At 47.7% G+C, this 13157-nt stretch overlaps 1 non-coding gene across 1 annotated transcript; it reads left to right on the plus strand.

The window, feature by feature from the left end:
• Positions 1-12539: 12539 nt before the first annotated feature.
• Positions 12540-12645, plus strand: LOC138581593 (U6 spliceosomal RNA). The gene has a single exon (XR_011304655.1). It is a non-coding gene; the product is annotated as a U6 spliceosomal RNA (small nuclear RNA).
• The last annotated feature ends 512 nt before the right edge of the window (positions 12646-13157 follow it).

Raw genomic sequence — 13157 nt, forward strand, 5'->3', positions numbered from 1 at the left:
TGGTACGTGTTCGATGAGAACACTGGACGATGAATGGACGGGGCGATTAAGGAACAGAGTGGGGAAAATGGCATCACTGGGAACGTCAGCAGGTAAAACGGGTCCGGATGGAACGACGAAAGGAAAGCTACAGCTCCCGTTGATACACAGGGGAGGAGGGAGGCCTAACTATATCCCATGGGCGCAGATGGATAAAGCCAATTTATTAAAGCTATTGCCCCCGTTATCAGGAGGGGCAAGTAAGTGGATATATGCCTTTGAGAAACATACTGCTGGGGTACCCCTAGCTATAGGAGATGTGAAAAGTCTGCTCGTATCAGCAGTGGGCGATCAGGCTGAAAGAGTATGGGTAAAAGCCGGTTTCCCGGGAGTAACGTTAGACTGTGACCGCCATGATGGGGCCTCCTTTAACACAGTGCGTGCCAGGGTGTGGAATGCCTTACGCGAAACATTCCCAGATACGCCAGACTTACAGTCAGTGATGCAGTGTACCATGAATGATGGGGAGGAGGCTATGGATTACATTTTTCGGGTCCAAGAGATGTGGAGAGCAGAAACGGGCACGCCCTGGTATCAATCGACATCTTTATTTTACTTCATTATAAAAAGAGGGCTCCCAAAGGAAGTGCAGAAAGCGCTCGACAAGATAGCGGGTATTGAAGCAAAGGGATGGCCAGAAATTCAGAGCATAATAGTACACCATTGTAAACGAATTAAGGAGAGGGAGAAGGAGGTGGCGCAGAAAAGATTGGCAGACGAGGCGATGTTAGTACAGACAAAGTTGGTGATGGTTGCAGCAGCAGTAGCCGCGCTCCCACACAGCAGAGAAGGAGATGATGAGGAGGAGGGGCTGATAGCACTACAAGGAAGAGTGGCAACTAATTGGGCGGGAACAGGACAGCGGCAGTGGAATGAGCAGGAGCAAGGCGGAGGTCTGCAGTGGCAAGAGTGGACCCCTCGAGGGGGATGAGGTGGGTACAGGGGCCGAAGAGGAGGTGGACCGGGGTACGGGGGAATGGGAGGAAATGGATGGCAGGGTCCTAGAGGTGCACAAGGAAGTTGCTGGAACTGCGGGCGGTGGGGGCATTACTCTAGAGAGTGTAGAAGCAGACCCAACAACGGGTTCCAAGAGGTAGAACAGTATGGCCATCCCCACCCGGGAAGCCCATATGGCCTTCCGATGGGACAACAGCAACTGAGAAACCCAGGCCAGGGTAATGCTGGCCAGCAACAGGGACCCCAGTACAGAACACAGAACCACCCCCAAAACAATGACAACGTGCAATACACGCCAGGTAACCCTTTCGCGGTACATGTAAAGGGGCCCCCGCGCCAGCACCTTACAACGGCATGTCAGTGGTTTCCGGAAGTGTATTTAATGAAGGGGGGGCAATGAGACACCCCGCATAGGACAGCCCACAGAGAAAACTTGCGTGTCCAGTTCTATCCACCACCTACAGTGCAGCAGAGGAACCATTGGTAGGGGCGCAGATAGGAGACAAGCAATTCATATTCATGGTTGATTCGGGAGCGGAGAAATCATGTATCAGAGAGGGCCGATTCCCGTTATCTAACAGGAAGTTAGAGACGCAGGGGTTCTCTGGGGCTGTAATTGAAGTTCCTTACACAGAAGCATTGGATGTAACAGTGGGGGGTAAAACTGTAAAGGCACCCTTACTGTACTATGAAAACTCACCAGTAAATTTATTAGGGAGGGACCTCCTGAGTAAACTTAACATGACCATATCATTCACCGAGAGAGGAATAGTGTGTTCTACACCCGGGATATGCCCCTTGCGTGCGATGCTGGTAGTGCACGCCTACACAACCACACAGGAAATACGAGGGCTGCCACAGAATGAGGAAATGTTCATTGAAGGGCTAAAAACTTTGGCCCTCATAATTCCAGAGCTAAGAAGCATGGACTGGAGGATTCCAGCAGAATTCCTCTTCCGCCCCATAGTATGTCCCAACGCAGCACCAGGATCAGTGGTATCATTGGACTTGCACGCTGTACAGGTATCAGCGAAAAGGATCGCTGTGATTGGGGTGGACGGAGAAGGATGTGAGTGGTGCACAGTGCTGTGTACAAACGCCAACATCGCCCTACGAGAGGTAACAGATGAGGATCTCTTTTCTGACACAGAAGGGGATGGCGAGGTAGTGATGGAAATAGCGATGCCCTGTGACATTTTAATACAAGCCAGGGAGAGCCCCGTCCAATTAATGACAGTGGTAGGAGCACCGCCGTCATTTTTTGATGACGACATGAGGCTCGTCCCAAACAATTTATGGACAACAGGCCCCCATGATGTAGGGCTGTTGCACGGAGTACAACCTGTGGTAATAAAACTAAAGCAAGGAGCAATTTTACCCCGAGTTAAACAGTATCCATTGTCCCGTGAAGCTGAAGAAGGGATAAATGAAACAATAAATGCACTACTAGCACAAGGGATAATAGTGCCTTCAAACTCCCCTTGTAACACATGTATTTATCCAATCAAAAAAGCAAAAGGAGGGTCTTGGAGGATGATACAGGACTTACGCCCCCTCAATGATGTAATTCAGAAGGAGTTCCCTCTAGTCCCGAACCCTGCATCGATACTATGCAGCATCCCGAAAGCGGCATCACATTTCACAGTAGTAGACTTGAAAAACGCATTTTTCTCAATACCCCTGGCTGAAGAGAGTAGATACCTCACCGCCTTCACACTGGGGGGTAAGAGATATGAACACTGCAGACTACCACAGGGATACTGTGAGAGCCCGAGCATATTCAACCGCATATTGCATGAAGACTTGGGAAACCTATCAGTTGAGAGTACGATTATTCAGTATGTAGACGATCTATTAGTGTGTGCACAAGACGAAGCAACATGTAGAAAAGATTCAACAACGCTCCTGACTTTACTGGCCAACAAGGTATACAAGGTAGACAAGGAGAAGCTGCAGTACTGCCTGACTGAGGTCTTATACCTGGGACAGCTCATATCAAAGAATGGAAAAAGAATAATTCCCGACAGGGTAGAAGCAATAAGATCAGTAGGAGCACCCACAACAGTGAAAGATGTGCAGAAATTCTTGGGGATGTGCAACTATTCCCGAGCATGGATATTAGATTATGCAGCATACACGAGGCCCCTCCTACAAGCACTCAAGGAAGCACAACAGGAGAATGAAAAAATACAATGGTCAGAAGAAATGAGCGAATCATTTCAATCATTGAAAGAGCTAATTTCAAGCGCTCCAGTACTAGCAAACCCCGATTATGGACGCAAATTTTACCTATTCTCACACTGCAAGGAAACACTCATGACAGCAGTACTGACACAAAAAACATCCTTAGGACACAAGCCATTGGCTTACTATAGTGGTACTTTAGATGCCGTGATGCAGGGCCATTTCGCGTGCGAGCAATCACTCGCTGCAGCCGCGTTCGCGATTGAGAAAAGTGCCACAATAGTAATGGGTTGCCCTGTGACATTGTTTGTGGAACATTCATTATTTGCAATACTTGAGAGATCAAAAAGCACACTGACCACACAGCGGGCGACCGCCTACGAGATTATATTGTCCAGTGCCAATATCCATATAGTGAGATGCAAGACAGTGAACCCCGCTACATTCATTACAGAAGCGTGCACACTGGAAGACATGCAGAACCACGATTGCGCAACTTACACAGGAGAAAGAGGGGAGGACACAGTGGTGTGTGAGAATGCTCTAAGCGAGGGGGAAGTGTACTTTGTGGATGGGTCTGCATCAATTGACGTGGACACGGGAGAAAAACACGTCGGCATGGCAGTAGTGAGGTTAGAAGATGGTGAGTATGAAACACTAGTACAATACCGCCTCCCATCACATTACTCCGCACAGGCAGCAGAACTGATTGCGCTCATAGAAGCACTGCATGCAGCAAAGGGTTGTGCAGTGACAATATACACAGACTCAGCCTACATGACGACGACAGTACATGGAGGGCTAGCAAGATGGGGGCGTAGGGGATTTAGACGGGCAGACGGAACACCAGTATAGCATGCAGAATTGTTGAAAGAGCTAATTGAGGCCCTACAAAACCCTACTGCAGTAGCAATAGTAAAGTGCCAAGCACATACATCCAACACAGATGTTGTGTCTTTGGGGAACGCGGCAGCGGACGCTGCCGCCAAGTAGGCTTCCTATTTTCAGAAATATGACACAGGTGAGTACATACTTAAGCACAAAAGAAACGAAGAGCCTCCAGAAGGATACAATATGATGCCCATATCACAAATACTAGAATTGCAGGAAGGAGCTAGTGCAGAGGAAAAACTGATGTGGACAAAACGGGGTTGCAGCAAGTCGGGAACAGACCTGCTGTGGCGGCAAAATAACTCAGGGAAAGTGGTAATGCCAATACAGTTACTAGAAATTGCATTTCAACAGTTACACTTCCCTGCACATAACACCAAATAGCACATCGCAGCAGAAATACAGGAAGAATGGTTTGTGCCCTTTCTCCAAGAGCATGTGTCTCGGTTGGCAATGGAATGTACAACATGCCAAATATTCAATTCGGGAATGACATTACGTACTCTCCGGGGAACAATTCCTAAACCCATTGGCCCATTCAGAGAGCTGCATATAGATTATGCAGACATGGGGGAAAGGTGTAATGGCGCGCGGTACATGATCGTGGTTGTGTGCCCATTTTCAAGGTGGGTGGAAGCAGGACCCTGTGCGCGACCTGATGCCAAAAGCGCCGCCAAGTTCCTAGTAAGGGAAGTGTTCCCGCGCTGGGGAATTTGTGACGTGATTCGCTCAGACAACGGCAGCCATTTTGTAAATGAGCTTTTCAAGGAAGTCACTACATTATTGGGAATAAAACATAAATTGTGTTCGATTTATCATCCTCAAAGTAATGGCGGAGTGGAAAAGATGAACGGACTGTTAAAGGGCAGGTTATCAAAACTATGCTTTTCATTAAAGAAGAATTGGATTTACTGTCTACCCCTTGCGCTATTTGAATTGAGAAATCAGCCAAGCAAAGACCACCATTTGTCCCCGCACGAGATCGTGACTGGGAGACGAATGAACACAGCACACTCTCCACTGCGCGAACACTCAGATGCTCACAGAAGCGCCGCAATATTGGGAGATGAGTTCACAGACTATTTAAGGAAATTGACAAGGGCAGCGCGCGTGATATCAAAGCAACTGTCCCCACCCTTCACTAGAGAAGAGGGTAACGTCACAGAATGTGTCACGGAGCCAGAGCAACAGCTAGAGCTGATGCCAGGCGACTCAATTTATGTCAGAAGCTTTGTGCGTCGGTGGAATGCACCACGATTCCATGGCCCATACGAGGTAATATTTTGCACGCCCACGGCAGTCAAGGTGAAGGGCTTGAGGTACTGGGTGCACTTGACCGATGTACGGAAGGCATACACCAATGTACAAGAGGGGGTAGATGAGGAGGCACAGACAACAGCAAACGATGCAACTGAGCAGAATGACTGAATATGAACTTGTGTGTGTATATTGGTACTAGATTTGAATGAGAGAATAACTGATAAGGATACTTAAGAAAAAGAAAAAAAAAATGTGTGTTTTCTCTTTTTATCTTGTTGATTTGTATATATTTAATGAAATGACCAAATTATGGCCTGTATACACCCTTGTCTGTGAATACCCCTCCCCGCATCCCCACCCGCCTCCATTCCCTGTCAAGTATATATTGGCACTGATGGTGCTAGCAAAATGTTTACATGCATGCACTTTAATGCACTTTTATATCTCAAACAGGAGCTTCCATGGCATCTAACGGGCAGCCTGCAACGGATAGAATTAGTAGAATGAGAGAATTAGTACATGAGAGATGCAGTTATTCGTATGAGTGTGGATTATCTGTATGCATCACATTGTTTTTTATGTTAATGTGTGGTCTGGTTACATATTGGTTTGTAGCGTTCATCTCTATCGAGATGAACGAGGGGGGAGGGATTAACAGCACTACTGGGCCCAATACAACTACAAGGGCCAATACAAGGGAAGGTGATTTTTTGAGATGGGACGGAACTAAACTTGTATGGGGGTATCATACCACACCATCCAGTGCTGTCATCGTACAAAGAAAAAAGCCACAAGGTGGAATGCAGAACAACACAGTGTCTCCACCAGGGGTATCTAATTACAATGCCCGCAGTTTAAATGACCGAAACCCGTCTGCCATATCGTGGTTGTATAACACCCCCACCAGCCAGCCTGCCCCCATACTAAACAACTACCTGCCAGATAACGTCAGGAAGGAAGAGGAAAAGCTGCTAGCAATACACGAAATATTATATGATGCATGGGCCAAGGGGGGCGGGAACGAGAAAGGGGGGTCTAGTTTGTCCCTTGCCCAGGGAGTTGGGAAGTACATGAGGAACAAGAACAACAGACGGAAGAGGGAAGCAGGGAGGAGGAAGTACGATGAGTACTATGGGCTAGGTCTAGATAAGATGGAAGACCCACGACACACCCACCAAACAAATAAGTGGTATGCAGATATGAGTGCCACAGCTAAACAAACAACAAACGAGAGCTGTTATGTTTGCTCCCTCATCCCTCATGCATCAGGTACACCCAAAGTACTGTTACCCAAAGAGTTGCCAATTATAGATGCCCAATGTCTCCTTCATCTCACGTTGTGCAGGATTAAGAACACCTTCCAGGCATATGAAGTGACTTTTCAAATGCTGCAGAACGAGAAAACGTGCTACCCAAAACCGGCAGGGGTGGTATGTCTGAAAGAACCATTTTTTGTAATTGAGGGGACACTTTTTTCTGATAACAAGCGGAAGGATGAAGAAGTAGTGTGCAAAGCGGAAGCGCTGAGAGGTGTGGCACCGGAGAAATTGCAGTGGATAGAAGAAACATGTACACCAGTATGGAAGGAACACATTTCAAAACTAACTTGGGTAACTGCCATCGAAAAACCTTTCAAACTACAGAGCGAAATGGACTATGAACTGTGTTTTAAAGGAGAAGGGAGAACCTCCATGGGAACAAACAAGAGCTGTAACAAGACCCTCACCATCCCAGATCTAAGAAAAGGGACTGCGGCCCTTATGGACACGTACTGGGTATGCGGCAACCAGGCATACCTACACCTCCCCCCGTCATGGAGTGGCAGCTGCTCAATGGCCACTCTGCACTCAGCCCTAATGGTGATACCCGAAAGCCACATCGATGGGAGCAAAAGGACACAGGAACGCATGCAGCAAAGTGTGGCTCAACCAACTGCAGAGTCACACATGTATGTCCTGTCTTCCGGAAGCAAGGGAGAGGTGCTGACCCGTAACAGACGAGCATCAAATTACATATCAAAGGCATCATCAGAACTATTGGCTCAGATCCCAGACAAATATCGATTATTCAGCTCAGCAGAAAATGTTTTTGCCTCGCTCGTCTCAAGTGTCCAAGCAAGGGCAAACGCAAAATGGCTCCAGATAAACCCGCTGGGAATTGATTCAGCTGGCAAACGACACTGAAGAAGGGTTCAATATAATAAAAGTAGAACTAAGAGCTTTACGACTGATGACCATGCAAAACAGGTATGTCCTGGACCTGTTGACGGCGATAGACGGCGGTGTTTGCCGAAAAATAGGAAGTGCCTGTTGCACTTTCGTACCTTCCGAGGACGCAGAGAAGGGCTCCCTATCCCATGTGATTGAAGCAGTCCACAACCTAGGAGAAAAAATGAAAATGGAAGGTGGAGCAGAAGACAGTACATGGTTCGATAACATCTTCTCCTGGGTCCCCTCATGGCTTGGAATAACTGTGAAATTTTTGATGCCAGCTGTGGTGTTCCTCCTTTTAATTTTTTGCCTGTGCCAGGTGGGTCTTCGAGTTTGTGCTAACGCAGTACCAAATGGTGCAATGATGATGGTGACAGTGGGCAACTCACACGGTACAATAAAAACGATGCAAGAAGCACAAGTACAAACAGGGATAGATAACACACCCAGGTACCAACTGGTGCCTATGTACCACGATAAGGATATTGTAGATAAGTTATGGCACACTACCATCAAAGAGCCCCGTATACTAGAATGGTAGGAGGAAGTTTGGGTAGATTTAGAAGGAGACGGTGGATGCATATACCTAACGTGTACTCCAGATGAATACGCCAGGAGAGGTGAGAGCTTAAGGGGGGTGTGCAGAGCATGGATGCCCATCAAAGGAACTCCTGCATGGGATGAGGCAGTGATGGACGAAGCAGAATGTAGGAGGATAGAGGATTTAAAGAATTCGTTACTTAAGTAACGAAAGGGGGGAAATGTAGGGGAGGACTGGTCCAAGAGACCCCCCTCGCCTGCGTTTTCTCCCCAGGTGAGGGCTATGGCTCATTGGGCGTCCCCTCATGCCACCCGGGCCCAGGTGGTGGAGGGTTCACCCGCTGGAGACATTGCCCACACGTATTGATTGCCCAACACATATTGACTGCCCACATGTATTAAAATTTAGCTAGGCCCAGAAACCATTTTACTTGGTAAAGATGGTGTGAGCTCAGCGCACTGTAGCGCGGCCCCCACCCTTGGAGAGTCTCAGTCATCCCTGTCGCCGCAGCACCCTGGCAGATCTGCTGCGAGCACGTTCCCACGAACAAGACGGACATGAGCTAGCGTAATACACTAACATTGTATCAGTTCACCTCCCGCAGTGTATCATCGCTCCCAGCATGACCCGGCCAGCAGGCCTGGGAAATGAAAAGAACAGTAAAATGGTCATCAGATGGCAGACAGTCTTTATATATTAATGTCAAGACCACTCGCAAAGTATGCTTTCGTCCACGAAACCCCTTATATTACAAAAGCCTGTAAAATGTATAAACATAAGAAAGCATGCTTCCATGATATAAGCGATGGCGAGCCCACACCATTGCAGTTGGGTGCTAATAACAAAGGAACGCACCAGGGATCTATTTGTTACGTGTATCACTGGGAAACTTACACTCTATGGGCTTGCGCCATAACTGAACTAATGCTGCTAGAGGACACGAGAAGATGAATGTAACCATACAGAGGGCTTATGTGAAGGATGCACGAGAAGGCGCTTGTCATATGTGCATGTCTAGGCCCCACATGTGCCACCACCGTCACGAACAGTGGCGGGTTATTTTCTGTGTACTCCACCAATGCTAATTCTACCTCACTTACTGCAAATATATATGCATATAACTAAATACTGTAGTTGTCAAAACATAATGTATGAATAAGGTGCTCAGACTGGATATAATCGAAACGCATCCAGCAAAGTTTAAATGCATGTTTTGTATTGATTTGAATAAGTATCATAGAGTGTTCAAATGTTTGTGATGTCTTTACCTAAAATCGGCAACACACGAGGGGGATACCTTTGTGAAATGCGGGCAAGGCCATTCCCCCTCCCACCCTGCGAAGACTGCCAAGGCATGAGAACAAAGACCGCGCCGCACTGCTTTACCTCCCCCAACCAGACTGGAGCCGCTTCAAAGAGTTGTAATCCCCTCTGTAGCACCCAAGGCCGCGGCCCGCCACCTGCATTATTTACAGCTCAGCAGTAAACCTCTGCCTGAACACACGCGCCCCCTTGTAAACCCCACAACCCACCGGACCATCTCAGACTTATGGCCCTGTGCAATCAGGACACCCAACACTTTGACAACACACAGAGGAACATCCATAACAACTTCTAACAAGGCAGAAAGACCTGTACCGCCCGTCCCAGGCCCTGAAGCTTAGCCCCTCGACCTATGGCCCCGGTCAACAGGACACTGGTAACCATGTCCTGACGTATTACCTCCAGACCCCTCACAAGGTACATTCCTCCTGTGTTGCATTAACCTGTAGTATAACCTATTGGAAGATTTACTAAAGAGAATAATATTGAAATGACTGAATGACTGCGGTGTGCATGGCATAGGGCAACCAAGTCAGGAAAAGACATTCATCTCTGACACTGGCCACAATGGCACAACAACACCGTCCGGATGAACTCAGCCGACCTGCCAGGCCCAGCCCAACCCACGAGGCTGACCAGTGACGTCGTCCAGCCGAAGCCAACCACATCGCAGCAGCACCTATAGTTAGTCGTCGCCACCCAATCCCATTAAACTTGTGCCCCCTATAGTGTGTAGGTTCTTATGACGTTTTTTGTAAATATATACGCCTGTCTTTGCTATTGTCAGACAGAGCGCTCTCGGAGTTTGCAGAGTTCTTTGCATGCCCTATTCTGATTGATAAACTCCCATTTATGCTCACCCGCACTCTGTCTTGGCCTTATTCCCATTTTGGGAGAGTCCTTCATTGTCTCTCATTGCGGGGAGGATCGTGCTGTTTGGGGACGCTTGCCTTCAGCACTCGCACTAAGAGAAACAGGCATTCCCAACAGACTGACTCATAATACACTCCTAAAATAGACAGACACAGACAAGAGAAAAACTCACAGACATACTAGAGAGAATGAAAAGGATACAGGGGGCCTCATTACACGGACGGCGGTAAGGGTTAACGGTCACCGTTAATGGCAACGGTGACCGTTAACCCTTACCGCCGTACTACGAGGTCCCTTTGCGGGTTGGAGGAATTAACGCCTGCTTCTTGCAGGCGTTAAAAACCAACCCGCTAAGGGACCTCGGAGCTAATTACGGCACCGCAAAATTGCGGTGCCGTAATTAGCGCCTTCCCCATTCCCATAGAGCCCTATGGGGCAGAAATGGGAATGGGGAAGGGCAATGGCGGAAGGGGGATTTACCGCCCCTCCAACCTTGGAATGGGGCGGTAAATCCCCTTTCCGCCAAGGCGGTGCCGGTAATTTACCGGCATGGTCCAGCGTGCTAATAGCACCCTGGATTACCGCCTTCTGTGTAATGAGGCCCAGGGCCTCATTACACGGTAGGTGGTAAAGGTTTACCGGTACCAGTATTTTACCGGTACCGGTAAATCTTTACCGCCTTACTACGAGGTCCCTTTGCGGGTTGGGGATTTTAACGCCTGCTTCTTGCAGGCGTTAAAAATCCAACCCGCAAAGGGACCAGGGTGCTAATTACTGTACCGCAATATGCGGTACCGTAATTAGGACCTTCCCCATTCCCATTATGCCCTATGGGGCAAAAATGGGAATGGGGAAGAACAATGGGGGAAGGGGGAATTACTGCCCCACCAACCTTGGAATAGGGCGGTAATTCCGCTTTCCTCCAAGGCGGTACCGGTAAATTACCGGCATGAACCATTGGTTTACCACCTACCGTGTAATGAGGCCCACAGAGTGCCACTGCAGACATTTCAGATAGACTTGTATGTGCATCTGTAGTTGTAATTGGGTTTTATATGGTGCAAGCCTAGATAGGAAGTAACAGGGGGTTACAATGATGGGTTGTTTCGACAATGGGGTGAAATGCGATGTAGAAATGCAAGGGGGCTAGGTCGCACCTAGGCATTGACTGAAGAGTAAAGTCTTGAGCCCCTTCCTGAACTGCAACAGCATTGTTGTGGTCTGGATTTCCACCGGGATAGTGTATCACTGGGCACGCGCATTGCAAAAGTAGGCTTGTTTCCTGTGTTTTCCTTGTGTGCCAGTTTTGTCGTGAGTCTGGCAATGACCTGGCTCCTGGTGGAACATGGCCTGCCTAGACTATAGAGTTGTACAGCTGGGTAGGCAGACGTGTGAGCTGTGGTGGCCTTGCAGGTAATTCAGGCAGTCTTAAAAAGTATTCAGGCTGGCATGGGAAACCAGGACAGCTCCCTTAGGATGGGAGAAATGTGGTTGAATTTCTTCTTCCTGTTATGAGTCTTGATGCAGCGCCAGAATGATGGTGCAAAGGGTGTTTTGATATGGGGCATTACCATGGATGACTGTGGCCTTGAAGTCCTTAGTGGTAGGAAGGGTTTCATTTTCCGGAGAAGGATTAGCGGGTACCAGGCAGTTTGGGCTTTTTTGTTGAGAGGTTGTCGGAAGGAGAAAGTGCTATCTACGGTGAACCTGAGTGAGTTTGCAATCCGGCCAGGTGACGTGTGAAGCCATCAAGGCACGTGTCTCTTAGCCACTCTAGTATTGTTTCTTACTGAGATGAGTGACCGAGTAAGAAAGATTCTGACTGTGGGATTTGAGCTTCAGGTATGTGCTTTGCATCCAGGCTTTAACAGAGGTGAGGCAATTACTGAGGCGTGAGATGTCCTGGGTACAACTGGCTTTTAGGTATAATGGATATTACCTGTCTATTGGTGGTGTGAGATGTCAAGGTCATTGAGAAGGGATCCCAATGTGCTCGCATTGGCAGCACATGGTGTCCGGTCAAAGGTTTGAATCCAAAAGGATCGAATGCCATAGGGTTGAGTCAATAGGACCTAAAAGAAAAGGGTCGATTTTTTTTTTTTAAATATATATGTTTTGAGTTTCCGTATAGGAAGAAAAAGTGTTTTTTACCACAAAAAACGGTGTTTGGGGGGGACCCCCCAAAAAAGGAATCGACCCTTTTGTTTTTGGTCCTTTTGATTTGACCCTTTTGTCATTCGATCCTTTTCATTCGAACCTTTGACCTATAACCGCAGCACATATACTAAAATTGGAACGATACAGAGACAATTAGCATGGCCCCTGTGCAAGGATGACATGCAAATTTGTGAAGCGTTCGATATACAAAAAAAGAGAAGTGATCCCAAGGGCTCCATGTATTAGTTTAAGACCACCGTAGAGAGTACTGAGCCTTGTGGGACTCCACAGGTAACTGAGCAGTGGTTTGACCTGAAGTTGCTGTTCTGGAAGGTTTGTTATCTTTCAGAGTGGTAATATGCAAACCTGGTGAGAACTGTGCCTGAGAAGCCCATTTTGTTCGCAAGTAGGCTCGTCAATGTGAGGGTATCAACAGTGCTGAATAAGGCAGAGATGTCTGGGAGGACGAGGAGGCATTAGTCGACTTTGTCCATGATATGAAGAGTGACATCTATGACCTGGATGTTGGATGTTACAGTGCTACATTTTGGTCTGAACCCAGATTGGTAATCAGAGCAGGTGATGCTGATCAATTATGGTGTTAGTTGTCATCTCCTGTATTCATGATTTTTCCAATGAATGGAAGGCAAGTTAATGGTCTGTAGTTCACAAGATTGTCCGCTTACAAGGTGGGTTTTTTTAGCAGAAGGCAGATAGTCATG

This window comes from Ambystoma mexicanum, chromosome 3p (genome assembly GCF_040938575.1).
Source record: "Ambystoma mexicanum isolate Mex_15411 chromosome 3p, UKY_AmexF1_1, whole genome shotgun sequence".
NCBI classification, from domain to species: domain Eukaryota; kingdom Metazoa; phylum Chordata; class Amphibia; order Caudata; family Ambystomatidae; genus Ambystoma; species Ambystoma mexicanum.